Raw genomic sequence first — 27,053 nt, forward strand, 5'->3', positions numbered from 1 at the left:
CTTCTCTGTTTAGGTGAAAGCCAAGCCATCTGGGTTTAAACTACCCAAACTTTTTCATGACAAGAGATGAGGTCAATGCTGTGAAATGATAAATGGGTGAAGGTGAATGTCTGTATCAAATGATTATCAGGTTCTGAAGACTAAGGAAATCAACAGAAATAGAGGTAAAAATGCATTCCGTTTGCAGAGATAAGCGTTACAATATTGTTACATTTGTAAAGTTTAAATATGCAGTTTGGGTTTTGCAGACTGTTCCCAAATAATATAAAAATTCTCCGTACAGCATTTCCCCTTTTCCATACTCCTGCCCTGGGGGAAGTAGTGCCTTTCCCCGAAAGTACAGCCTTACTGCTAATAAAACAGATATTAGAATCTTGCTGTTTTGAAGGTAAAGAGTGAATCTGAAAAGATGCGTCAGTTGGAGTTCTGGAGTGATATTTATTCCAGAAATGCATTGATTAAGTTCAGACAGGTGGTAGGTTCATTTATATCTTCGAGTAACATTTGGAGGTATCTGCCTTCGTAAGAGCTGTCAGAAATCCTTTCTAAACGTATAAAGTCTGGACTCTGGCACTCCAACTCACTTGCTATTCAGAGGATGCCTCAGAGCTCTCACTAGCTGAAAGCCTCAGTGATATGTTGCCGTGACCTTTGCAGGGGTTTAGGATTATGGGGCCCAAGCTGTCATAGTTATTATTGCTTCCCAAACATTTGTAATACCTGATAAAGTTGAGTAAGAATAGATGGACGGCCGCTTCTTTATTTGTGTCTGCTCTTGTAAGTTTCTGAGGGACCCATTGCAGTATATGAATTTCAAAGTACCTAGACTGCCATGAGGCTGGTTGACATTTTTTTTTTTAGGTTGGAAGGTAGACTTATTTAGCAGATAGATAATGTCAGCAATAGCAACTAACATTTATGAAACACTATTTGCCCACACTTATTGAAGCCTGCATTGTTTCATTTAATCTTCACAAAAATCCCTTGAGGATTTTTACCCCCATTTTACAGATGAGGAAACTGAGGCTAGAGGAGTTTAGTAGCTTGTGAAGGTCACATTTTAGTAAATAGTGGAGCTGGAACTCACTCTCACCTGCCTCTAGAGCACATGCATATAATCAAGTGAAACAGGCTGTTTTCTAAGTTAAAGATGTGAAAAAGCAAAGAAAAAAATAGAAAGTTTGTTGAGTTATTTGACTTTTTGGCATTGCTTGAGTTATTTTGCTTTTTTTCTTTTGAGTCTTTTAGGAGTTCGGTTAGCTAACATTTGTTAATCACATTATATGAAAGGAAAATCTTGTTATGATTTCAGCTGACCTGCAGGGAGCTTTAGTTGTGAGCTAGTTTTATGTATGTACATTAAGAGGGTATGTAATAGTCAAAACTGTACTTTGGATAAAGAAAATAGTCATATTTAGTTTGTGTTGGTCCAGCCTTTTGGCAGAAAGTTACCTAAAGCTGAGTATAAGCTCATATCTTGTTTCATAACATGTAAAAAAAAAAAAAGTTAACCTCAACGTATGCTTAAAAAAGACGTAAAATGTTACAGTTGGGAGGAAATAGGTGGCACAAAGTCCTGCATGTAATTACAGTGTAAAAGCTTGAAAAACCCCACAAAATCAACTTGGCCTGATTTAAACTTTTAAGCTCCGAAATGTTTCAAAGGTGGAATGAGCTTATTTCTGTGGGAATTTTGAGGATGACTGCGGATGCAGTGGCCACGGCAAACAGAACTGAATAATTTTATTCTCACTTATCCTTGTCTGCCTGGACCCGAGCATTTTGCCAGCATCAGTCGTGGTCCAAGAATAACCTGTTTGTTAGCTACTGATGGGTATCATTCTAAAGTGTGTGGGTTCAGCTATTCAAGAGGGAAGGTGAGAAGTTAGGCCATTGTCCTGAAATCTAGGGAAGTGGGTAGACAGTTTGGATTAAAGATGCAAGTGCTTCATTGTTCAGTTAGAAAGCAAAGCACAGCTTTTCCCCATCTTACAAAATGGTCTTTTGTGGGGCTGAGTTAGGAAGGCCCAGACTTATTGCTGTTTTGTATGATGTTTTCCCCCTTCTTGCTAGAATTATTTTTCCCATAATGCCTAGGACAACACGTTGGTGCCTTCCGTGAAGTACAGCTGATAGGAGCCAGCCTCTCTCAGCTAATGAATCTAAAGTGGTCCTCTGGATCTTTCGGGCATTCCCATATCCATCTAGTGAACCTGGGGAAGTGGTACCCTGCTTCTCACCCCTTTTCCACCTAACCGTAACATAGAAGGAAATGGCACAAGCCAGTGAGTTCGGCCTAGTACTGGAAACCTGAGAAAACTTTGGAGGCTGGGACTCAGAAAACCAGAAGTCAGTCAGAGCTTAGTTTGGCATATATTTTGTTCAGCAAAAAACATTATTCTGAGGTTTAAATTTCCTCTTTTAAATCCAGGGGTGCAATTTAGAAATGGACCCTCTGCTCATAAAAAGCAACGTGAAATTTGGTGTTACAAGAAGCAGGGCTCCACCTAGCTTGGAGCCAACCAAGTGGTGCAAACAGAGGGGGCTTTGTCTGCTGTCTTCCACTTTTTAATCACAAAAATCTTCTGTCACTAAACAAGCAGCTACCAGCATCTTTGATTCTCTTGGGTACCTTATCTCTATAAGAGCCTCGTTTTTTTTATTGTTCAAATTAACTGGCTAGAGACTAGTTATCTATTATCTGAACAAGTGTTAGGCACGTGTTTGAGAATGAGGGAGATAGCGGTGCATCAGGATTCAATTCGTGTGTGTGTGTGTGTGTGTGTGTGTGTGTGTGTGAGAGAGAGAGAGAGAGGGAGAGAGAGAGAGAGAAAGAGGTGGAGAGAGGGAGAGCCAGGAGGGTGAAGGAGAGAGAGAGGGAGAGGAGATCAAAAGTAGTCCTTACGTGTTCAGAGAGATACACTTAGTACATGCACATATGCCTAGGTTGCCACAATTTTTTGGAAATCGTTTTGTATCATTTTTGGACTTTGGATTTGGATGCTCACTAAGGAAATGATCAGGAGTTATTTATTTATTTATCTATTTATTTATTTATTTATACTCTGTTTAGACAGTGTTGCGACCAATTGCCTTTCCATAGAATAAGGTACTCAATAGAACAGTTTGGGGGGAAATGTAACTAATTTACAGCATTGTGCTGGCAAATTCACCAGTACCAGCTCATAGACAATTATTATTACCCATGCTTTCTTGAGGCTCAGAGAGGTGGAGCAAATGTCCTGAGGTTACATAGTTACTAAGAGACAGATCTGGGATGTGAAAACAGTGTTTTCTACGCTAAACCAACTTGCTTCTGCTGGTCGTTTACTACTTAAAAACATCTACAGATAACTTCCAAGGGCTCAGAGAGTTATTTCATCCTCCGCAAAGCTGACGTAGGCTTACTTTGGGGAGCAGTTAGAGTGATCTTGGTCTTGTAACATGACCAGGTCTGGACTTGGATGGCCCTTTCAGAGGAAGACACAGTTTAGGCAGCTATTGGCTGGTTTCATATCATTTTGGCAAAGAGCCTTGGCCCTGGCATCAGACAGGCCTGGGTTCGGATCTTGGCTCTGTCACTTACTGGTGGTGAACTCGGGAAAGTTACTTCACCTTTCTAAGTCTCCGTTTCCTCATCTGGAGAGTGGAACGTCTATCACTACCGAGCTCATAGACTTGCTGTGAGAATCAAATGAGATACAGCATTTAAGGCTTGGCCCAGAGCTTGGCATATAGTCAGAATGATGCATTATTGTTGTTGATGATGATGATGATGTTGATGATGATGTTAAATTCTTATTTCCTCACATGGAATTAGATGCAAAGATTCATCAGAAAAGGGAGAAAATGGAAGCTGATGGAGAAAAGACATAGGGATAATGATGCCAAGCCCACCCGTAGTTATGAATGAACAGGGCTAAGTCAGTGACATTTTGTGGGGTTTTCTGTCCCTCTAGACTTGGACTGGGTCGATCTGAGTTGTTTCCTTATTGGTCCAGTGGTCTGTGAGCCCTGGTATAAGTTTTCCCCTTGCTCTCCATTAAACACTAAAAAAACTTTCCATGGAATAGGGGCCTCGTTTTTCTGCAGAGTATTTACGTCTCTATGCCTGTGGGGTCACCTTCACTTGTACTTTTATTGGCAGAAGGGTAGGGTTGGGACTCAGAAGTGCTGTAATTCTGGAAAAACTGCCTAGTGGTCTGGCATCATGGGGATTTTCCTGGCCCACCTTGTGGAAGTCTCTCACCCTGTTCCAGACCTGAGTGGGTTTTTGCTGCCTACTTACTTGTGTGCTCCCCTTCCCCATCCCTGTCCCATTTTAAACACACTTTCTTTTCATTTCAAGGCACCGGCCTTTATAGTGCGCATCAGCTGTAAACTGTGTTTTAAGTGTGGGAAACCATGCCGAGGAAAGAGAGCCCTTCCCCAGATGGGGATTCAGATATAGTGAGGGCAGGAGAACAGGACATAATAGGAAAAGTCAGGCAAGGCAAAACGATGGAAAATAAAGCCAATTAATACAAATTCGTTGAATAAACAAAAGATATCAGTTTCTCACACCCTCTTCTGTGGCACTTCTGTCCAACTGATGGTCTATTGGATTCTTTGTGCTATAAGAAATACTAATAACATCACCTTTCATGGCCCCAGGAGGTCAAGTGTGCTTGTTGAACTTAGTTAAGATCAGCAAATGCGCTGGGTGTATATTTTAAGACCTCTTGATTTCCAGTTCTAATTCTATAAAACATCACTCAAAGCACTAGGAGTAACAGGTTATAAATTCAATAATATTATTCTTTCTTCCTTCTCTTCACACTTCATTCTCCCCTTCCATTTTTTGCCTTTTCTGTGTTTGAAGCATTTTGCTGGTTGGGCACCTTGGGGAGGCAAAGACCAGTAATACAGATTCTTGCCCACAGCAGAACGGAGGAGAAAGACACATGCATAAATAAGTTTCATAGGAGTGCCAGAAAAACACTATGCTAGACTCAAACTCAAGTACTAAGGGAGCTGTAGATGAATTCTGATTGGATCATCTGGGACTTTGATGGGCGGAGCAAAGATAGTCTTGGCAAGGCGTGATTGGAGGAAAGGCACAGAGGAGTGTGTGCTTGGGAATTGTGGAGATGGCGGAGTCCAGTATGCCCAGTGTACCCAAAGCTCCGGTGGAAGCTGGAGTTAGAAGGCTTGGTGGGAGGCATAGAGGACTTTGAGTGCAGTAATAAGGAGCTCAGTTCCACTCGTGGAATCGGGGTAGCCATTTAATATTTTGGCTCAGCCGCATGACACAATAAGATGTGTTTTATGTAAATGCCTCTAGAAGCTTTTGTGGGAGCTGTTCAGAGTGTGGAGGGGCCAGAGTTTGGACAACAGGCACTAGGGATGTGTCGTGGTCAGGTGAGGGCAAGCGGCCCGGAACAGGGATGGACGGTGAGAAAGAAGGTGTTGGGATAAACCAGTATTGCTTATTCTTTTGAGTTACTTTCACTGCCTTCTAGTTCTAGAATATTTGGATTAAAAGACTCCAAACAATGCCCAGAAAAACACAGTAATTAAAATGCAGTAGTCACTGCAGCGGGATGATGTGCTAGTGTGTCTCTGTAGCAGTCACTTTGCTAGTCACTTGGTGTCTCTGGAGCAGCTCTGGGTGCTGTTACTTGAATAGAATTGTTTACTTCCAGGCCTCACTCTCAAAATTCCATTTTGGGTGCTAGCTCTCTCCTCTTACTCACAGTGATACCTTGCTCTGCACTGTTGCATGACCCCTTCGGCAAATTATTCAGTCTGGTAGATGTATTCTCAGTGGTAGTATTCTCCATGGTAGTATGTATTCTCAGTGGCAGCACACAATTTATACAATTTATACAACAATCGAAATTGGACAACCCACCTTAAAAAAAGTGTACCCATGTGCTGGGACCCCTAGACTTGCAGAGGAGTTTTGGAGCCCAAGTTGATAGCACTTGGCAATAAAATAGATGGCAGAGGTGAGAGATGGGGTGGATTGAAGGGAATTTTGGAAGTTCTAGCCAATGTTATAGACAATGTAGGAAGAGAAGAGGTCACAGATGTGGGTGGGGATAATGAGTTTAGAATTGATGACTGGGCTTCATAGACCTTCCAAGTAGGAAAACCCAGTAGGCTCTTCAAAATGTAGATCTTGATCTCACTAGAGAAATCAGGACTAGAAGACAGCAATTTGTTAACTGTCTGCATTGAAATAAATTTCAGAACTTTGGGAATAAATTATTTGTCTTGGGAAGGGGTCTACGTTGAGATTTCAAGAAATGAGCCTATAATAGTAACTAGAAGTGACTCAGGTATACACATATATACATTATTCTCTTTATATTCTTTTCCATTATGGTTTATCACAGGATATTAAATATAGTTCCCTGTGCTATACATTAGGATTATCCATTCTAAATGTAATAGCTTACATCTACCAACCCCAAACTCCCATAAAAGAAATAGTAACTAGAAGAAGGGCTATATTTAAAAGAAGGTTAGAAAGGGAGAAGCCAATGACAGAGATTGAGAAATGGTTACAGAAGAAGGAGAACCAACAAAGTGTAGGCCAAGGCAGAAGATGCTTGAAGAGGAGAAAGACCAGCGGTATTAGATATTACAGAGTTAGACTGAACCTTCTAGGAGAACATCATAGAAGGAACTTTGTCATCATCTTCTCAAACGCTCTTAAACAATCAATAACAGTCAGTGGTGCCCAGGTCCCTAGTACCTGCTGCACATTTTCCCATGGAATAGAATTGATCATAGATAGAATTCGGTGGAAACTCATTTGAGAGAAATCCCAAACTAAGATTGCTGTAGGGATTTTGGAAATTTAGTGCAACAATCACAAATTTTCCGAACTGTGATTTAAAAAGGTCTTAACGAAAGTGAATAAATACCACATTTTCAAAGGTCCCCAAACAAAACTAATTTCATGAATAAATGTAATAGGATTTTGCAAGTGTCTTTGGAATGTTTCTATAGTTAAGTGCAAAATGGACAAGGCTACATTGAGGCATTTTTTATTATGAATCAGAGCAACATTATCAAAGAACCTGACTAATATAAAATCTTACCATAGTAAACTTTCAGGTTTGCTCTATGAAACTGTTAATGGTGCTTTAAAAAATATTATGATATAATTGAATCCCTTAGTTAGATCTTCAGGAAAAATATTTTCTTTTTTCACTAAATTTTTGATGACTGTTTTGTCATTGAAGTACAGCTGTGGAGTGGTGGCCTTGGTGTCTGAAATTATGGGTTCAAGTCTCCCCAGGGCCGCCTTGTAGCTGTGCATCACTCAGCAGCCACCTTGGTCTCTCTGAGCCTTAGTCGTGGGTGCTGGGCAAGTCACAATGGTATGTGTGCCCTTCAGCTTCATTTCTAAAGAGGAATCATAATGCAGAACCCATCTGTTTGCTGTAGCCATTAACTGAGGTGATGTGTATGGATTAAATGTGCTGGTGTTTGTGAAAGACCTTTGTAAACAGTGTAAGTGGAATTATTATTATTAAGGGCCAGAACTGGAATGGAAGGAAGTAAGGTGTATGCTATAAACCAGTTTTTAACATATACTGTAATGAGTATATTTTTTAGGAATGATAGTGTAGTGGTTCCCATGCCTCCTTTCATAGTTGTATGGCTCTGGGTGAGTTGCCTGATATTTCTGTATCCCGACATCTATATTTTCATCATAGGGCTTTTGTCAGAACTGTGAGTCAAAACATGTAAAATTCTTAAAACAGGGTCTGGTAGATGGGAAGCACTTCAGAAATGATAGCTACTGCCACTACCTAAATGCTATGCAATTACTGCCTATCCTATACTTCTAAGAAGTGATTACATAGACTACTGCAAGACTTCTAAGAAATGATTTAATGGACTACCGCTTTTATTTCAATTTATTGTCAATTCCTATGACAAGTGTTTACTCTGAACTTCTGTCAGGGCAGACAGTGGAAGTTCAGTAGAAGCGACTGCTATCTTTTCCATAAAAGACAGCAAACCCAGGAAGTATTTGGGGCTTAGCAAGATGGGCTGCTCCTCTGTTTTTCATCTTCAAAAGTTCACCTGTTTGATTGGTGTCCATCTCCAGACAGCTAATCACAACGTTGCTTTCACAGTGAGGCCTTGCTGTCCTTTGGGGTATTTGCCATTGAACGAGGAAGTGGCAGGTAGGAGGCAGAAATGTAAAACTAATTACTGGTAGACCCACCCAGACTGACATGTCAGAGTCCTCCCCATTTAATTTAATTTATTTATTTAGTTTTACTTTAAACATTTTTTAAAAAATTTTTATTTTTTAATTTAATTTTGCTTTTGGCCGTGAGGCACGCCTGGCGTGATCTTAGTTCCCTGACCAGGGATGGAACTCGAGCCTTTGGCAGCAAAAGCGCGCAATCCTAACCACTGGACCTCCAGGGAATTCCCCTCTCCCTTTTAGAACGTGCAGGGTCCTGCTATCTGCCCAGCCACAGTCACTCCGTGGATACCCGTGGTGTATCGGGTGATCCCAGATTAACTGAGGTGACTGGATTTGGACGTGTGGACCCTACGCATTCACAGAGCTTTTGTGTGTGTTTGTTTTCTAGGAATCTGCTTCTTCTCTTTGATAGCATGTTCTGCGTTGTATGTAGTTAACTTGGGCAGATTTATCTTATGAGATGAGGTCTTCAAGTGTAAGAACCTTGTCCCCTCATCTCTGGAAGCCCCATAGCTTCAGTGAGAGGTCCACAACCTTGGGACTTGAGTGGGAGTCAGGCTGGAGTTTCCTGTTTATAATTTGGGTTGTTAACACTTGGGATCGCTCCCCCCCAGAATGGAACTCCAAGTTCCAAAACAGAATTCTCCCAGAGAGTTTGTCACAGAAGGTCAACCCCCTCTATAAAAGACATCCTAAATAATCATTACAAAAAACTTTTTTTTCCTTTGAAAGGAATGTACTCACATTTGAAAACTAGGATCATATAGACATGAAGACCTGCTTTTATTTGCACCAAAAGGAACATTCCCTCTTATAGAAATATCCTGCTGTCGAAAGCAGCCTTGTAGGCGACAATGCAGGAGGTGCCCAAGAGGGGGAGGATCGGGGATTATCTCAGTTCTGCTTTCAAAAATCACAATGAAAAAATGCCTCGGATCCCTGTGGCTGCCATTCCCCATCATTTCCTCCCCCTTTCAGTGAGGCTAACTCCGAAACCTTGACATAAGCCTCAGTGTTTATATTAGGTTTTGGATGTTAGCTCCCTTGGCTTCTGGGAGCCGACTCTGTTGAAAATTATGTTTTTCCTTTAAGGACAAAGGCCTTATTGTATGTACACGTCGTGCAGTGTAATGAGTTTTTTTGTTGCTTTTTCTTTCAAATGTTAGGTAATGGGTGGGACTAACCCAGATCTTCCACAAGAGAAGCCCAAAGGTCTGTAACCTGAGTGGCAATTTGAAGGTTTCACACAGGTAACTCAACAAGAGAAAATGAGAGGGTGGGACAAGTGGCATCTTCCCTGACCAGAGCATGTCTCCCGAATGCCCTGCTTTGATGGAATAACCATAAAACGGCTCTGGGAGAAGATCTGCAGCATGAGTCATGATACCCCAGGGACACTTCAAAGAGAATCACAGTGACGGAGATAACAATCCTCACATTTTCACTCACAAAAGCACGCACTTCCAAAATAACTCTTGTATTCTTGGTCAACTAGATAGATTTTGGCCAGATGGTTTTTTCATGGCTGCAAAGGCTGTCAGGCGTAGGCTGAGCGTCTTATTTGGAGATGCTGTGCGGTGGACTGTCTGCTGGTGCTGCTGGCCTCTGCAGCCATGGGTGACCTCAGAAGACTATTTCCAGGAGAGATGGAGCTGGCCTTCTGAGAGGAGACAGGAAAACTAGAAGGCCCAAAGCTGTTCTTACATTTATTTGGGCCTCATTGAGAGGCATTTTTAGCATCTTTATCTTAATTTTTTTCCCTCTCCCTCTGTAAAAAAAAATTTTTGAGCCTATTCTCTTAGGTTCCTCTTGGGGGCAAATCTGCAGACTGCAGCATTAGCAATAAAGTTCCTTTAACCACTCACTGCTTTCCTTTTAGTGAGCAAAGTAATGACATGTGCATTCTTTTCCGTATTTATTCTTAGAACTTCTTATTAAAAAAATACTGGGGGATTCCTTTTCCATTTTATTTTCTAATTGAACAGAACCGTTTGAGCCAAGATAGGACGATTGCTCCCTCTGGGTTCAGAGGGCAGGGCTGCATCTGGCCTGTGGCCTGTGGAACTTGCCACTTAGGTCTCCAGGAGAGCCTTGCTGGGTTGTTTGACTGCCTCGTACTGACTCTGTACCCCTCAGAAATTCACGAATTCGAGAAGTTCTCACAGCCTGCTGGGTCTCTCCTGCTTTGTGGATTTATAGAGCAAAAGCGGTAGCATCATGACATTCACATACCAGTGTTTCTGGGTCTCAGGGGGATGCTATTTTCCTGGTTAGAAGACTAATCAGATATTCTTCCACTTGAGAGCTGCTATGCCATGTACCTGGGTTTATGCTCCTTGAGGGGAACAGGCCTATTAGAATTGAGATGCGGTGATTTCCTGTTTTTAAGCACATGTGAAACAGTGGTTCCAGGACCCAGTGGGACCCACCAGAGGTCAACTTGCAGTCTCACGAGCACAGTAGGTGGGCACCCAGACGGAAATTCCTTTCCCCTGAGGGGTGACTCAGCCTGAATTTGGGGAGTAGCTGGATGGCAGGGAAGGGGACAGAAGTCTGCTTTTTCAGTGAGCGTCATCAGTTCCGGGATGGCTTCTGTGGGAAGAACTGGCGTTTCTTTTTTTCCTCTGGGATGTGCACGTACCAGACAACAGTGGCTTCCGTGCCCTTGTGATTGCCTGTGTGCATGTAGGGAACTAGTTGGGATTTATTAAAAAATGTGATTTTTTTTTTTTTTTTCTGTTTTGTGTAAGCCATACACCGGGCAAGGGCAAAGAGACATTTGCTTAAAGTATTTGACACACCAGTTGGCCAAGTTACAGAAATATAGGGCTCCCAGATTTTGGCATTTGATTGAAGTATATGAAATTTTGGATATTTGGTGTTGACCTATTAAAACAGCAACTTCTTGTGGTACAACCTAAGATGTACTTTGAGCACCTGGAGAATTTTTCACTGGACATAGTTCTCCTGGCAGGTTGTTGCAATGTATGTTAATGAGGGGGCCTTTAAATTCAGGGTGAATTGACACTGGGTTCACAAACTAAAAATAAAATGTGGTGATATAGGAAAACGTAACACCTCTTCATGTCTGAGCCCCCAGCTCTGAATTAATGGGCTCCTCTACACATCCTCAGGACCCTCTGATGGTGGCATGGGGAGGGGGAAGGGAGGGAAGCGGTATTCACCTTGGTCAGTGAGAGGGGGCACATGGTGGGTGCCCTGCAGGAAACGTGGGAACCGAGTTGCAGGACCGACCGAAGTAGGAAAATGATTGATGGCTGTTAAACACAGCACATACGTATTGAGCATTTATGTTAATAGTGGCCCGAGGCACTGTGAGATGGGAAAGAGCTCTTTTTTACATGAACAAAAAGAGATTAAATTATGTTCCAGATAGTTTTGAAGTTATTGCTTTCGAGTTCTTTGAAAATTGATGAACTCGTGCAGGCCATAAATATTAACTCTTGGTTGGAGTATCTGATTAATCAGAACAAATTATTATTCCTTGACTGTGCTGGATGGCGTATGTGTATATACACACGTATATACGTGCATTGTATATGTAGGTATTTAATATGAAATTTGGATCATGGATTTAGCTTGCAAATGACTTTCTCTCATTAGAGAGTCTCAAATAAAAGTGTGAAAATGTGATTGAACCAGAGGTTGTGTACATGTTGGGGGAGACCCTTATAGTAGAGCTTTGAGCACTGGTGACAAGGGACACACAGTTGCGTTCCCATCACTGCCAGCCTCTCCCTCCTCCTCCCTCCTCACCCACCCACTTCAGTCTGATGATGTGTCTTCTCTCACACAGTTGCAGGTCATTAACAAGTCAGTGGTAAGAATTCTCGCACCAGCAGAGGTGACTCTCTTCTTCTTTTAATGTGCACAGGAACCCCCAGGGAGCTTGTTAAACATGCAGATTCTGAGGTTCTACTCCAGAGATTCTCGTTCAGTAGATCTGGCAGAGACCTGAGAATCTCCATATTTAATAAACTCTTCCAGCGACTCCATGCAGGAGCCAGTATTTGAAAAACTCTTCCCAACTGAGGTTAGTGGAAAGAGAAGGATATATGAATATAACCATAAATATAGGTAAATTCCCCAATGAAGCAACTTGTTCACTAGTGGTCAGGTACATTTGAAATTCTGTTATTGGTACCAAACTTACCATAGGTCAACTCTCATTTATGTAACCCTATTTTTGTGGACCTTTCACGCAGTTATCTTGTACATTAGCTATCTTTATTGAAGTGCTACTTTTTCTCTTTGTGTCCTCTCCTCTATCAAGCCTCCCCTAGTCACTTGATCAGAATTAGTAGCTTGTTTCTTAGAAGCCTCGTGTTGATTTCTCGTATTATAACCCTTACTCCTGCCTACCCTGAAGTTTCATTAATTATTTACATGACTGTCTCCCTACTGGACTTTAGGCTTCTTCAGGGTAGAAATAGTGTCTGATTCTTCTCACCATCACTCAAAGCATCTCGAAGAGCACCTCGCATGCGGTAAGTCTCAATAACTATTTTACGAATCAGCACCATGTTCTTAAATTGGGGGTAGCCTGACCTTCATCTTCCTCAAAGCCACGCTGTGAGGGAGAGAAGGCCTTCTCAAGAAACCTGTTTCACAGTCGAGATAATTAAGGCTCGGAAAAGCAAAGCAAGACAAAGCTCACACTGCTAATCAGTGAGAGTTGGGACTACAATTCAAGTACGGGAATGCTGACCCATCCTGGGTAGACTCCACTGAGATATCTCTCAGAGAATGTTTTCTGACTACAAGTGTTGAGAAAGCACCCCAAGGGGGTGAGTGAGAGAGACCCAGCAAATAACTTCCCTGGGGATTATGTTTTTAACAGTCCTTGTGGTTCAGTGAAGTAGAGTCCTGACTGGCGCCTTTGGGTGGGACAGGCTGACCCTCTAGGTTGGTGCTAGCCTTTCCATGAGATGGATTCCCACAGGGATACACTCCGTTTCCTGTGGTCTTTCTGTGATGGACAGCAGCTGCAGGGTGAAGCTGATATGACGTATGTTTGTTGCTTCTCCAGCATGAGCCAACTAGATGTAGCAATTTGACAGAACAGCCAGGGTTTTATGACAGACTTGCTGGGATCCAACAGCATCTGGAGGAGCCAGAGGCAAGCAATGAAGAGCTGAGGGCCAGGTGAAGCTGGATTTAGAGATACGCCCCATCCCAACCCCTTTCGTTCCCAAACCTCTATAACAGAAGCTGTTTCCTTCTGCTGGCAACTTCCGCCCAGCAGGCCCCTTCCTCATCCAGAATGGACTCATTCTAGGAGGAAATGTTAGTTCTTTCCGTTCTCTAGATGCCCCCCCAATTTCTGCCCACATTTTCCTTTACCTGATCAGGAGAGTATAAAGTCAAGCTGAGAAGGTTCTGATTCATGTTGCCTTCACATAATTCTGGTTACGTTGCTAAACGATTTTCCATACTTTTAATGAGAATCCTTTTTAAAAAAAGTTTTTTTTGTTTTTAAATTAGCCTGGCATTCCATTGTTCCAGGGTTCCACCTTTATCATTTTCATCTTTATTATTTTTTACCATGTTATTTTCTTTCTCTGTTATTAGCCCGGCGTTTCCATGATGTCACCACTCCCCAAGTTTTGTGTCTTGTTTTTCTCAGTTTCAGTTTTTAGTTCTTGGTCCCAGCCTGATAATGAAATGCACAAACAATTACAGTGGGGTGGTGGTTCTTCCTACACACCCCATGTGGGCCAGACATTTGAGGGATGGACAGTCCAGTGGGGAGCTCTGTGGAGGCCAGAGGAGGACCATTTGTGATAATGACCAAGCGGTGGAGAAAAGGATTGCTGGGAATAGCTAAAGCACTAGCTAGAGCAGTGCCAAGCACCCAGGTAGGGGTTTAGTAAATATTTTTCACTAATGATGGTGTGCTGATAGCATTTAGCCTGGTGGAGAGAATGCCGGGGGGAAACTTTAATGGCCTTCAAGTACATATTTATGGGAATAAATGCGATGTTGAAAGGACAGAGAGGAGTACAAACCCCAAATTTGCAACATAGCCTCAGTTCCAGCTTCTCCGCTGGCTGCTCACTGCCTCTCGCTCTCTTTCAGAGTGAGCCCCAGGGTGGTTGTGGGGTCTTGGCTTCCCTGCTTCTTGGCCAGTGCCTGCCTGTGACCGCAGCCCTCTTCCCTAGATTTCTAAATCCTAGTTACCCTGCTGTAGATGAGATCACACTCCTATAGGTTTGAGCCACGTTTGTTAGGATCAGATATTGAAAGCAGGGTCTTACTATGGACTCCGTTCATTCCAGGGTTTTGGCTTTAGATCTTAGTACAACTGAGAAGAAAACTTAAAATGAGGGATTTTCCTCTTCCTTTTCTTTTTTCACTCCTAGGGGTTTAATGTTCTCTCACTCCCACACCCATCTTTAACACTCACCTACCCTTTGGTCACTGGTCTCTGGGAGGTCCAAGCTCTCTTAGGACACGGGTCCTAGAACTTTTCCTTGGCATTCTTAGATCTTCTAGGCAGTCAGCATTTTCCTAAACTTGAGTCTGTTCCCTTGGAGATGTAGCTTGGCAGGCATGGTGGTTATTAGCACTAGGGGTAAAGAGTGGCCAGCAGTAGCCAAGACAGCATCTCTTGTGAGCCTTCAATGGTGGACAGCGACAGCTGTCCTGAAGCATCTCGGTCTGTAGGTATCTGACACAGTGGCAGGTGCTGAGAGAAGGTGACCTCTGGTGGTCACTGGGTTAATGTAATAATCTCAGTCAGCGATCGTGTACAGTTGTGGGCATTTGTGCCTGTGGGTGGGTGTGGGTGTGTATAAGGACTTACACGTATAGAGATCTCTCAGCATTTGAATGATGGGTTTATAAGAATTTTGTTTATTTGGCTACTCTTCCTTAGACCTTTTTGTGCTGGGTCTTCCTTATCTTTTTGAACTTTAAATATTGGAGGGCCCCAGGATTCATTCGATCAAGATGTTTCTCTATTTACACTCCTTCCCTAGGTGATTTTTATACAGATTCATGGCTTAAAAAATACACATATGCTGAAAGTTCCCACATTTATGTTCCCAGTTCCCTTAACCTTCAAGTGCAGACTCGTAAATTCAAATGTCTACTTGGCACCTCCAAGCATCTCAAACTTAAAATGGCCCAAACAGAGATCTCATTTTCCACCCCTCCTCCAAATCTCTTTTCCCCCAGCCAGCAATGTCAGCTGCACTGCTCCATTCTCTTAGGCCATCAGCCATGATGTCCTGGATTCCTCTTTCTCTTACATCCTATATTCTATCTACTAGCAAATCTTGATGGCAAAACCTTGAAAATATATCTGATAATATCTAACTATCTCCATGATCACTTTTGCCTCTGGACAATATATTATCAAGCAGTGGCCATTGAAAACTATACATCCCATTTTTTCGCTTATTTACAAAACATCCCGCAGTGGCTTCTCAGCTGACTTGGCATACAGTCTGAAGTCTAACTACAAGGCCCTGCAGGATCTGGCTTCTGATGCTGTCTCTGGCCCCGCCCCCCAAAGCATCTTCCCCTCCTGGTCTGCTACTCCTGCATGATCCCCAGCACCTTCTCAGCAAGGGCGTCTGCTCTTTCCTGTCCCCGGAACACACTTGTTCAATATATTTACACATTCTCATTTCTTCACTCTGGCCTCTGAGGAAATGTTTCCTTATTAGAGGGCCTTTGTTCTGACCACTCTTCCCCAATAGTACACACCCTGTCATTCTGTTCCCTTGTCCTGCTTCCTTTTCTCCAAAGCCCTCATCAGTGGCCATTGTATCACGCGTGTCTTTGTTTCTTGAAGGCCTCCCTACTAGAATGTCAGCTCTGTGAGGATGTGGGCTCTCCCGTTCATGCTGTATCCAGTGCTGGGTCCTTCCACTGCGTATCTGTATCAGTTGGATGACTGAGTATATGCCATGTTTAATTTAATTTAATTTTAAGATTCAGTTTAATTGAATCAATTAGTTTTTAAGTAATTAATTCAATTAATTAATGATGTGTAATTTTTTGATTCTATAATTTGAAGATCTAATTCTCTTCCTCAAAAATAAATTATGAATTTTCCTTTCTACTCTAAAGTCTGCTTTTTCTGTAATGAAGACTTGCCATTTTCATGGCTCACGTCACATTGCATATCAAGTCGGATGGTGGGGAAATTGTACAGATACACTGACAAAGATGAAAAGCTATCTCCAATGAACCAAATAAAATTGTAGTAAAATATATAATAAGCAATAATAATTATAGAATAAAATGTGCCCTATGGAAAACTGGTTTTAAAAGTAGATATTACTGCTCACACTTGGTAGCATAATGATGATCGGTTTTGTAATGTAAATTAAAATTCAGTATGCTGGTATTTTACACTTTACCTAAAACATATTATGGAAGAAAGACTAGCAAAGTGTGTTAAATATTACAATTTCATAGAGCAAGAAAAAAGTGGAACAAAGTATTTCCCATGATATGCATAAGACAGGCTGCTCTACTGTAGGCAATGCCCAGCCATGTCGCTGCGCCTACCTTGGAGGGCACTAGGATGGCATCACTGAAGGAGATCCCTTTTGAGGGCTGTCAGATCCCAAGGGTCTGACATAGGCAGGTCAAATTCTGTCTCAGTGAGAGAACTGTATGACAAAACTTTTCTGAGGCTCATTCAGGGGCCCACCTAGTGTCTGAAGAACCAGGAGGATTTGGATGATCTCTGGGAGTTTATGGCTGTGGAATTTGGTTGAAACAGACCTTCGCCTCCTCTGAACTCATGACTAGGACTGCATCCGCTCATGTTGCAGCATGTGAGGTGCTTTTGCCGTGTTTATGCTCTGGCCCCTCTAGAAGACTGGAAGCTCTTCTAGGGCAGAGGATGGATCTGATTCACGTGTTCTGTTCTCAGCAAAAACCTGGCACAGCGCCTGGCCCATGGCAGGGGCTCAACAGTATTTGTTACACGGATCCATGGATTTTTATTCAGGTAGATTTGAATTTTGCGGTGCAAAGGTTTAACCTACAGAAAAATCCAAGTTCGTAGCCAAGATGTCACATTTTCTAAAGACCATTTGTGTTCTGTTGACAATTTTGTCTTATTTTAGATGTTAAAGCTTCGGAGAAGCTGTCCTATGATGAAACCCTTTAAAAAAAGCAATGATGAAGGGTAAAAATCATGGCCAAGCATTTCTTTTTTAAAATGGGGCACATGTTGTGAATCCCTTTAGCAACAAGTTTATGTTAATGGTGTTTTATGGGTGACCGGTCATTTTCATTCCTTTATAACACCTTAATCAGAAAAGGATTATATGCAAAATTGGCATTCATTGATTAATGAGTTTGAAAGGGGAAGCTAGTGGATTAAAATTACATTCTAAACCTATGAAATAAATCTGTGGCTTCTCCAGTTCTTTCTGACATCTGCATGTGGCCCTTGGGGAAGACTTGGTGAAGACAACATGCTGTTAATGGCCCTGGTGAGTGAGTCAGACCAACCCTAGCTCCTCACAGGCTTGCCTTCATATGGGGGTTGCTGTTTGAGGCTGGCTTTTTCAGTTCTGTGAACTTCCATCTGGCCAGAGGACTCCTGCCCCCTTGCTCCCCTGCCTGACATTCCTCAGGCTAACCGGCCACTCTCTGCCGTCAGTACCAGTGTGAATACAGCCCAGGAGCAGGGATGTTTCCATCACCTGATGCATCAGACAGTCCTTACCATTATCAGTAGGCAGGACGGCAGGAACCAGCCCTAAAGCCTGCCATCCCAGGGGTCCCTTTGAAAGCCTCTGTGATTGCTGGTGGTCGGGGTCAATTGTACAGATGTCTTGAAAAGTGTCTCAGTAGTGACCAGAAAGTTACTTTGTCAAGATGACAGATGGGCTGCGAGCAGCTCCTCTGCCCTGCCTATTCCCTGTGATGTCAGCTCCATTCACTTGTCAAGATCAGGTACTTTTGTAGCTCCCAACAGCGTGCAGGCTTTCATGGGCAACCCGTGAAAAATTTTCTGTTCTCTTCTGTGCAAACAATGCTCAGTGGCTTGCTGTTGACCCACAGGAATGAGGGGGCCTTTGAGGACCTGGTGAGTCCCACTCACTGTGGGTGGAAGACGCAGGGAGGAGACATCTACTGACGAGAGGGCGACAGCCCTCCAAGGCTGGTCTTCAGAAGAAGTGGTTTGTCACCACCAATCACCCTGGCAGGACACAAATGTGATGTAAGACATTCGGTTTCCGTGTTTTGGATGTGTTCGCTCTTCATTGCCAGAGAATCATCTGTGTGTACAATTAAAAGGGTCCATTGAGTTCACAGCTTCTTTGGATACCTGGGGAGCCCAGCTTGTTATATTGTGATGAGTCAGAAAAGGGACTGCCGAAATAACATCTCCAGGTGGCCTTCCTTAACACCATATCACGACCTTTCCTATGGAAGTGACTCCAATTTTATTGTTATTTTTAACTCCTTAACCCTAATTCCTTGCTTCCTCTGATGCCCCTGCCAACCTGGCCAGCAGCCTCTGTGCTGTCCCGGAGACTGGGAAGCCTGGCTAATGCCCTCTGATGATGCCCTCTGATGTCGATCCTGCTGGTGGTTGGGGTCAGACCCCCATCCTCTTCTTGCTAGTTCTAAAGAACTCACCAGAAAGGCATAAAAATATTCACAGACTTTCACCCCACCTCCCTTTTTTGTTTTCTTCTGGGGCAGAGGAAAAAGCTGATTCATTACTTGTCATGTGCCGAAGGGTGCCCGTAGCGTAAAATAATCAACGGTCTTGGGAGAGGTAGCTGGGCCACCTGCACACGAGGCTGTATTGCTTTGCAGCCTGTGTTCGCCTTCACCCTGGGTTCATTTCTTCTTCCTGTGCGGGAGTCTGTGGATGTTTTCTCTGCAGCCCTGACTCCATGCCACATCCCAGCTGTGTGAGTCCCTTTTGATTGGGAGGAGAAAAGGGTAGACTCGGGAATGTGGATCACATGAAGGAAGGCTGCTGACATTCACTCCTCTCCGTTCACATACCTGGCTCCCGTCCCCTGGCAGAAGGGGACACAGTCTACCCTCTGATTTTCCAGCCTGCTTCTGGGAGCCTGAGCGGTGTCACAGAGCTGCATCTGTGACAGAGTCCCCTGCACTCAGTCACTGGCTGCGCTGTGTTCAATCCATTCCAGTTACATTAATGTAGTGGTGCCAGCAGATCCCTTGCTTATACGATGTACGGTATAATAACAGCCAGGCAGTGCTACTTTCTTTGGGCTACTATTTTTATTTGGTGGTTATTTCTTCTGTGTTCTGCCTTCGCTAATGTTTTGGTTCTATTTCAAAATATGATTAAACAGGATGAGGAGCTATTTGACACTGCCCTGTTTTAAATCAGAGCTGCACTTGAGTAGCCGGGACAGTCTAATGGCCTGTGTTCCTTTGTTCTGAGAGTCCCTTGAAAAGGCCAAAGAAGAAAAGCCAGACCTAAATCTTTAAACGGCTTAGGACCCCCAAACAAGCCCTCCAACAAACTAAAGTCTGTTAAAAAATAATTGAAATGTTAGGTAAGTTAAATATAAAAAAGGGCCTCCTTATTAATCCCCCGTTGCTTCTGCTGGCACGTGTCATATTTTCAAGGTACAGTATCAGGAGAACACTGTCATCTAGTGACATATTAGGGCCATATATCATGAGAACATCGTCTTGGTAGAGGATACGGGTACTAAAAGACACGATTCTGGCCAGACAGAACAACAGGGGGTCTTACTTCTTTTCTCCAACCCCTTGCACTCCCCCCTGCCTTTTTCTTTAATCTCCCTCTGTTTTGTGTTGCAGAGAAGTGAATTTCTTCATGGGATATGACTTGTTGCAAAATAATCGGGGGGCCCCAGTGGGCTTCATAAAGTCTTTTAAATGGCTGGGCTTCAAGGGCAGCTTTGTTCAGAGTTTGCACCATTAGCTGGGCCAGGGGAGGCCGCGTTTGCCAGGGTCCAGGTCTCTGGGGTAAAGGCTCGCCGAGCCTAGACTGGGGGAAGAAAGAATAACACTCCCAGATGGAGTGTGATGAATTGTGTGATGTTTTGCAAGATGCTTTCACATAAAGACTCCAAAAGTGTGGCTGTGGGATGCTGCCAGCCTCCTGGGAAAGTACCCCTCGCCCCCGCCCCGGCTCAATTCAAGGAAGAAACCTGAGGACTTGGAGGCTTTTGGTCCAGACTCTGGTCTGTCTGGCAAATGACAGGGCACTCAGAGACTGAGACTTGTTTTGAGTTTTTAAGTCAGAGACTTCATCTGTCTTTCCTCAAAGGCACTATTTTTACTCTTGTGTTCAAAATGAAATCACAAACTAAGGTTTATAATGGTCTGAAAATGGAGAGTGCTTAACAAAGCCAAACATTTAAATTTCTTGGCTGCAAGGAAGAGATGGCTCATCTTAGCCTCTAAACCAAGCAGTGTGCCATAGTGGTGAAATCACCGACTCTGATATCAGCGAGTCCTGGGTTTGAATCTCTGCCGTGGTGAAGCTGGGTAAGCCATTTAACCTCCCTGAGTCTCAGTTCTACCCGTAAAATAGGGGTAAATCAGTGCGTGCCTGAGGTTTGTTGTGAGGGTTAAAAAGGACATAATACACAAAACGTGTTCAGCAGTCTGGCAAATAATAGATTTTCCATAAATGTCAGGTGCTATTATTCTGAATAGTTCAGCAACCTGCCTGGAAAACTATTATTGCCACTTCATTGTTTGGTTAGAGATGGATCAGCTCTGTGACTTTGGTTATTGAAGGGATTTGCAAAAGTGGTGGCGGCTGGGGAAGTGGTTCAGAAAGATCTGGAAATGTTACTTTACATTAAAAGCAAGGGCCATTGACCAAAGATATTTTAAAATAAACAGAAACGTAAGAGACTTCATTGCCGCAGACCTGTATTACAGGAAATGCGAAAGAAAGTTCTTTAAGCTGTAGGGAAATAATATGAGAGGGAAACTTGTATTTTTTTTTTTTTTAATTTTATTTATTTATTTATTAATTTATGTCTGTGTTGGGTCTTCGTTTCTGTGCGAGGGTTTTCTCTAGTTGTGGCAAGCGGGGGCCACTCTCCATCGCGGTGTGTGGGCCTCTCACTATCGCGACCTCTCTTGTTGCGGAGCACAGGCTCCAGACGCGCAAGCTCAGTAATTGTGGCTCACGGGCCCAGCTGCTCCGCGGCATGTGGGATCTTCCCAGACCAGGGCTCGAACCCGTGTCCCCTGCATTGGCAGGCAGACTCTCAACCACTGCGCCACCAGGGAAGCCCGGGAAACTTGTATTTTACAGGAAGTAATGTAAAACATCAGAAATGGTAGATATCTGTATAAATAAAAAAGGCTATGTTTCCTCTCAATTTGATTAAAATACATGACTCTTTACAGCAAATAATAAATAAAGTAAAAGCAAGGGCCATTGACACCTCCCACCTCTACTGACCTCAGATGCCTCCCACCTCTTGTACTGACCTCACTCAGTTGGGGAAGAGAAGAGATCTCAGCTGGGAAATTTGGGTTATTTTCCCTATCAAATGCACTTTCTTCGCTTTAGAAATGGTTTTGCTAGTGTTTTTTCAACTTTCGTTGAGCTGAGAGACATGGCCCAGAGCCTCGTACTTGTACACTAAGGTTTCAGAGTGTCCCAAACTGCCTTTCCTTTTCTTTTTTTTTTTCCTCCCAGCTCTTTCTGTGCAGGAGTTATGGAGAAGTCAATTGTACTATCAGTAACAAAGAAGAAGCAAGTCAAAGCTTAATTAAAATAATAAATCATCAATCACATTTACTACTGACATTGGCAACCACTGAGCTATCTCAGTCTCTCCACCCCCTCCCCCCCCAATGATTATTTTCTAAGAGATTAAGAACAGATTTTGTCCAGAGGAGACTAGCTGGAGCACGTACAAACTTGTGTTGTCTCCCTTCTGAGGCTCATGCTCCCTTGCAAAGGATTTCCCTGGACCACACGTTCCAGAGAGGGAATCACTTTACTTTTTGGATTCTCAAAACCGGTGACATCAATGAAGCCTGCCCCCTCTGGATCTTTTCTTTCAGTTTTTGTCTACATCTCTGCATTCTAGAACTGTAACGTTTTGCAGTTAGATCTGTTTATTTGAGTTTTGGCCCATCCCTTCTATGGCATCTTTCACAGGTTACCTTCTAACAGGGCAGGGAACATGGCGGGAGACCTCACACGTCCGCCCCAGGTGGCCTGTCTTTCCAGAAAATTTCCAGACTCGCTCAACTACATACTAATCTAGTCCTGAACTCTCAACGGTCATGTAGGAGCTAACCTAATTTTAATATGATGCACCCATAAATTTTAATGCTGTGTTTTAGCAACTAACCTCCCTGGCTATCCTCTTAATCCAGGTCTGGGAACCAAGTTCTCTTCCCAAGTTCACTACTAGCTAGCTCTGAGGGACCTGAGACACTTAGCTTCATTGTGTGCCATTCTTCCGACTGCAAATCTTAGGAAACCTGTGAGGATTAATGAAATAATGGCTGCAGAGCTCTTTAGAAGAAAAGTGCTATGTAAACATGAAGTATTATTCTTCTGTTTATGAGACGTTTTATAATATTGCCTAGGAGAAATTGTGACTGGTGTTCGAAAGTACCATAAAGTTCCTTTTTGGCTCTTTTGGGGCTGGAATTGGGTTACAATGGAGCACTTCAAGGAAAAGTTGACCTCTTTGACTACATGTGTGGGGAGACTGGGAATTCCAAGGAGAATACATGCGCTGATGTTGGATCACCTTCCTCCTTGGGAAACTTGACACAAAACATCTGTATTCCTAAAAACAAATTCCTCTGTGAGCAATTTTGAGAATCTCAAATAGTGAAACACTACCGTGTGGGCACTTCAAACAAATTCTGTAATAAAGAGAATTTGATTAAGGGTCTTAGTGTCTATTTGTGCTCACTGACCGCGATAGCTTTTGAGTCAAGGTGGAATTCTTTTCTGTAGTTCTCACTTGGTGCCAGAAGTTACACTGCAGTGTTTGTGTGATCTGCTAACATCTGATGTCTTGTCCCCTCTAAGCACGTGTACATTTCTAGACCATAGACAGGAAGCTTGCTGTGTGGTTTCTTTCCTGTTCCCACAGCACTGGGTGCAGTGGCACATGGGTCAAGCCTCTGGTTCAGCTGCTTTAGAACTTCCACTCCTTTACTTCTCCGAGTCACTGTGCTGGGCATCCATCCCCTGACAGTAGCTGATGACAGAGGGAACCCCTTATTCAGAATTAATATGGGTCCAGCCCCATGGCTATTTGCATTTTGATAGGGGAATCCATCTATAGGGCCCCTCCCTAAAAAAGACTACAGTGAGGAAATGACACAGGGGTGTGTGCATATATGCAGCAAGGCAGGGTAATCTGGAGGGTTTTTAATTTAGGAAAGAGAGTCACTTCTACCTCTTCATCCTCTCTAATGATATCACCTGGCCCATGTGCTTTATTGACATATTTTGTTGTTCATTTGGGTAGAAAAAAATATTAAAACTTCACGGCCTTCTTGATTTTCTGAAAAAGGATTTGGCACTTAGAATTTGCAAGTTCGCCAAATGACCGCTATTTGCCTCCAAGGCAGGCTTTGCTTTCATAAAAGACAAGGATGGAAGGAAAATAACACCATCTTCTAGAGCAAGAGACTCATGTGGTCTGCCACCTTCCTAATATGGCTAATCACATGGAGGATCAGCAGGCAAGGCACCAGGTATTTTCATTTTCCTTCTTATTTCAAGAGATTTGTGTTGCTGTTTCATAGTCTAGAAATACAGCATCTGCCAGCCGACGTTTCTCCCTGATCACTCTCATCATATCAGCTGCTGTGTTGTCCTCTCCAGATTTTTTATTTTATTGTTATGTTTAAATATAAATGAAAGGTCAGGTAATACTTTCCATAGTCCATAATAGGATTGCGCCTGGAAGAATCTTAGAAAAAAAATATCTTCAAGACGTTGGCTTGAAATAAAACAAAAGCATCTCAAAAACATTTTTTTTTTTCTCGTTGAGAAAAGCAAACAGGAAAATCTCACAATGGCAATTTGCTATCTTCTCTAACCAGCCCCCCCACCACCCCGCCAAATCAGTGACGGATCATTTCCCTCCATGCCAGACACTGAAAAATGCTCAGGAGGCACTGGCGGGTTTCTTGGCACATTTCCTAAGCGCAGGGAACTCTGTGCTGCCATCTAGTGGCAGATCTTAGATACAGCAAGTTGGCTGCTGGAATCCTGTTTGAACTTGGCTGCGGCCGGAGCTGTGGTTTGGCTCGCATCCTTATAGAGCTTTGTTGCCAGCCATGTAAGTTTTTTTCTTTATTACTCCCTATGCCCCTCTTTTCTTTTTGTTTGTTGGCACTTCATTTCATGTGCCCCCAGAGGCTGTGTTTTGAATTTTGATATATTTGGTCTTTCTGAAAGGAGGCAATAATGCAAACAGATGCCTTTGACAACAGGTAAATCACAGGCTGGCTGACCCTAGAAAGTGGTAAACATGGAGAGACAGAGACTGAGAATGAAAAATGTGATGGCGGTTATTACTCGTAGGCACTGGCTAGGTTGGTTTTTAAGAATGTTCTGACATTTTCCTCCAGAGCATTTTTACCACCATTTCTGTGGCTTAGTTTTGGGGAGACTCAAACTCAGGCTGGAATCTTGGGGAAAATTTGCTTGGGGATGTGAGTCTGGCTGTCAGAGGTGTGATAGGCATAGATACCTATCAATATACAAAATAGTGCATCTTTCCTTGTTACCAGAAAACAGCTGGTGTTTGTAGACCTTCCCACGGTTGGTGATGACACAGCTCCTTGGAGTTATTCAGCTCTTGTTAGAGAGCTCATTTCGCATATGTGGAACCACCTGGAAGGTATTAATCTCTCCTGGGGCCTTAGGACTATGACATTCTTTAGTTCTTGTGTGTATCCCGCATGCTGGGAAGTAGCAAAGTGCAGCATTTAAGCACGTGCCTTTGGAGTCGGACCTCTATTTGTATTCCAGATCTGCCTCTTGTGTGACCTGGGCAAGTTTACTAATATTAGTTCCTCATCTGTAAAATGGGGATGATGTGGAATTTTTTTGTGAAATAATGCATATACTATTCTTAGCACAGAGCCTGATACATAGAAAGTGTTCAGTAAGTGTGAGTCAGTGTCAGAAAACATTTTGTGAATGAAAACGTGAACCGAAGGAGCTGTGACCTTGAGTAAGAGCAGAGGACACTTGGTGCACGTGGGGATGAGGCGGCCAGTGGAGAGGGAGTCCTGAAGGCACGGCTTTGCATGTGCCCCTTCTCACCAGAGCTGTTGGCTTGAAGACCAGTGTTTTTGTCTCTTGACAAAATCAGGGAAAGCAAAGTGAGTGGTCTTAATTAACCTGTGCTTGAATTTACTCTGTAGCTGCTGGACTCAATTAAGAAGATGGAGGAATCAGCCTCTCACCAGCGATTCTCTGCAGTTTTTCCTTCTTTCTTTGAGGGCCTGGGATTCTGAGCTTGTGCTCCATACCCATGCAAGCAGGCAGCTGGGAAATGATCAGGTCTGGCAGCTCTGTACCAGCGTGACCCTTGGTAGATATAAAAAAACTCCAAGTGTTATCAGAAGGGGGAAAAATATCTCACTAAACCTACAGCTAAGGTTTAGGTTTACGCTCTCTGTGTGAGTGTGTGTGTGTGTGTGTGTGTGTGTGTGAGTACACAAAAAATTCCAGAAGTGAATCTACAAATCATCTGGTTGAAATAAATTTTCTGCTGAATTATGATTACGAGCTATTTATTATGGATCTTGGGATCTTGCTATGGATTTTGATTGGCTGCTAGGTTTCTAATTTAGCAAAGAATTCCTATATGTAAGAGACCGTGTGTCTTCCTATACATGAGACCCCAAATTTTGACTTCACACCCACTCTGACTACTGTTAGAGTTTTTACTTCCTTGTGTCTGAGGAGTCTTCCTTTCAGAGAGGAGATGCACTTGGGGGCTGGGGGGTGGCTTTTCCTTAAGGCTGCAGCCAGCTTTGCTGAAGGCATAAAGCCGAGGTAACAGATGCTCTGAGGTAATGCCCTGGGTGGGGCAGCTGGTATCAAACTATGGCTTCGAGTAACTGCACTTTGCAAAGCTAAGTCACTCTTCATAATGCCAAGCAGCACAGACACCTGATCGTTGTTCTCGATTACTCTGGTGGTGGCAAAAGGGCGCTATTAACTTTTAAGAATATACCTCTTTAATTTGAATTGTGACCATAACTGTGTATTACGTTTGTATTTAAGAAAAAAATATGAACATAAATCAAAGGGCCATGACTTACAGTGAGTCATGATGCCACCATTATTATGAAGAAGAGAGGGTGAGGGAAGGAGAGTGGCAGGGCTCGGAGCCAGGATACCTGGGTTCAGGTTGCAGGCAGCCGTTCACTCCGGGACTGTGGACAGCTCCCGAGCCCGCCTCAGCCCCGCTGGTACTAAGAACGCTCCCCGCACAGCAGTGGTTCTCAGCCTGGGCTGCACACTGGAATTACCTGGGGAGCCTGGTCCTGAGGTAAATCAGATCTGAGCTTCAGGGAATGGGAGACAGTGCCGGGCTTTGTTAAGAACTGCACACGGGTTCTGATTAGCAGCCAAGGGTGAGGATCACTGCCTCACGGGATTTTAAGGAGTCAGTGAGATTAGCCCTATGAGAACCTTTATCACATAACACGCACCGAAAAGGGGGAAAGAAAAGGAGACTGGTTTACTCAGGTCAACCACACCTTACAATCAGACACCAGTAACCAATAAATGAAAAAACAGAAGGTCTGCACACCAGCCCTGCAGGAGTGGGTACAGTGGCTGAGAACTGATGCT

At 43.3% G+C, this 27,053-nt stretch overlaps 1 protein-coding gene across 4 annotated transcripts in view; it reads left to right on the forward strand.

The window, feature by feature from the left end:
* The window catches only part of BMPER (BMP binding endothelial regulator), a 373,674-nt gene that overhangs the window by 122,763 nt on the left and 223,858 nt on the right, over window positions 1–27,053 (forward strand). The window lies entirely within an intron of this gene.

This window comes from Eubalaena glacialis, chromosome 8 (genome assembly GCF_028564815.1).
Source record: "Eubalaena glacialis isolate mEubGla1 chromosome 8, mEubGla1.1.hap2.+ XY, whole genome shotgun sequence".
NCBI lineage: Eukaryota > Metazoa > Chordata > Mammalia > Artiodactyla > Balaenidae > Eubalaena > Eubalaena glacialis.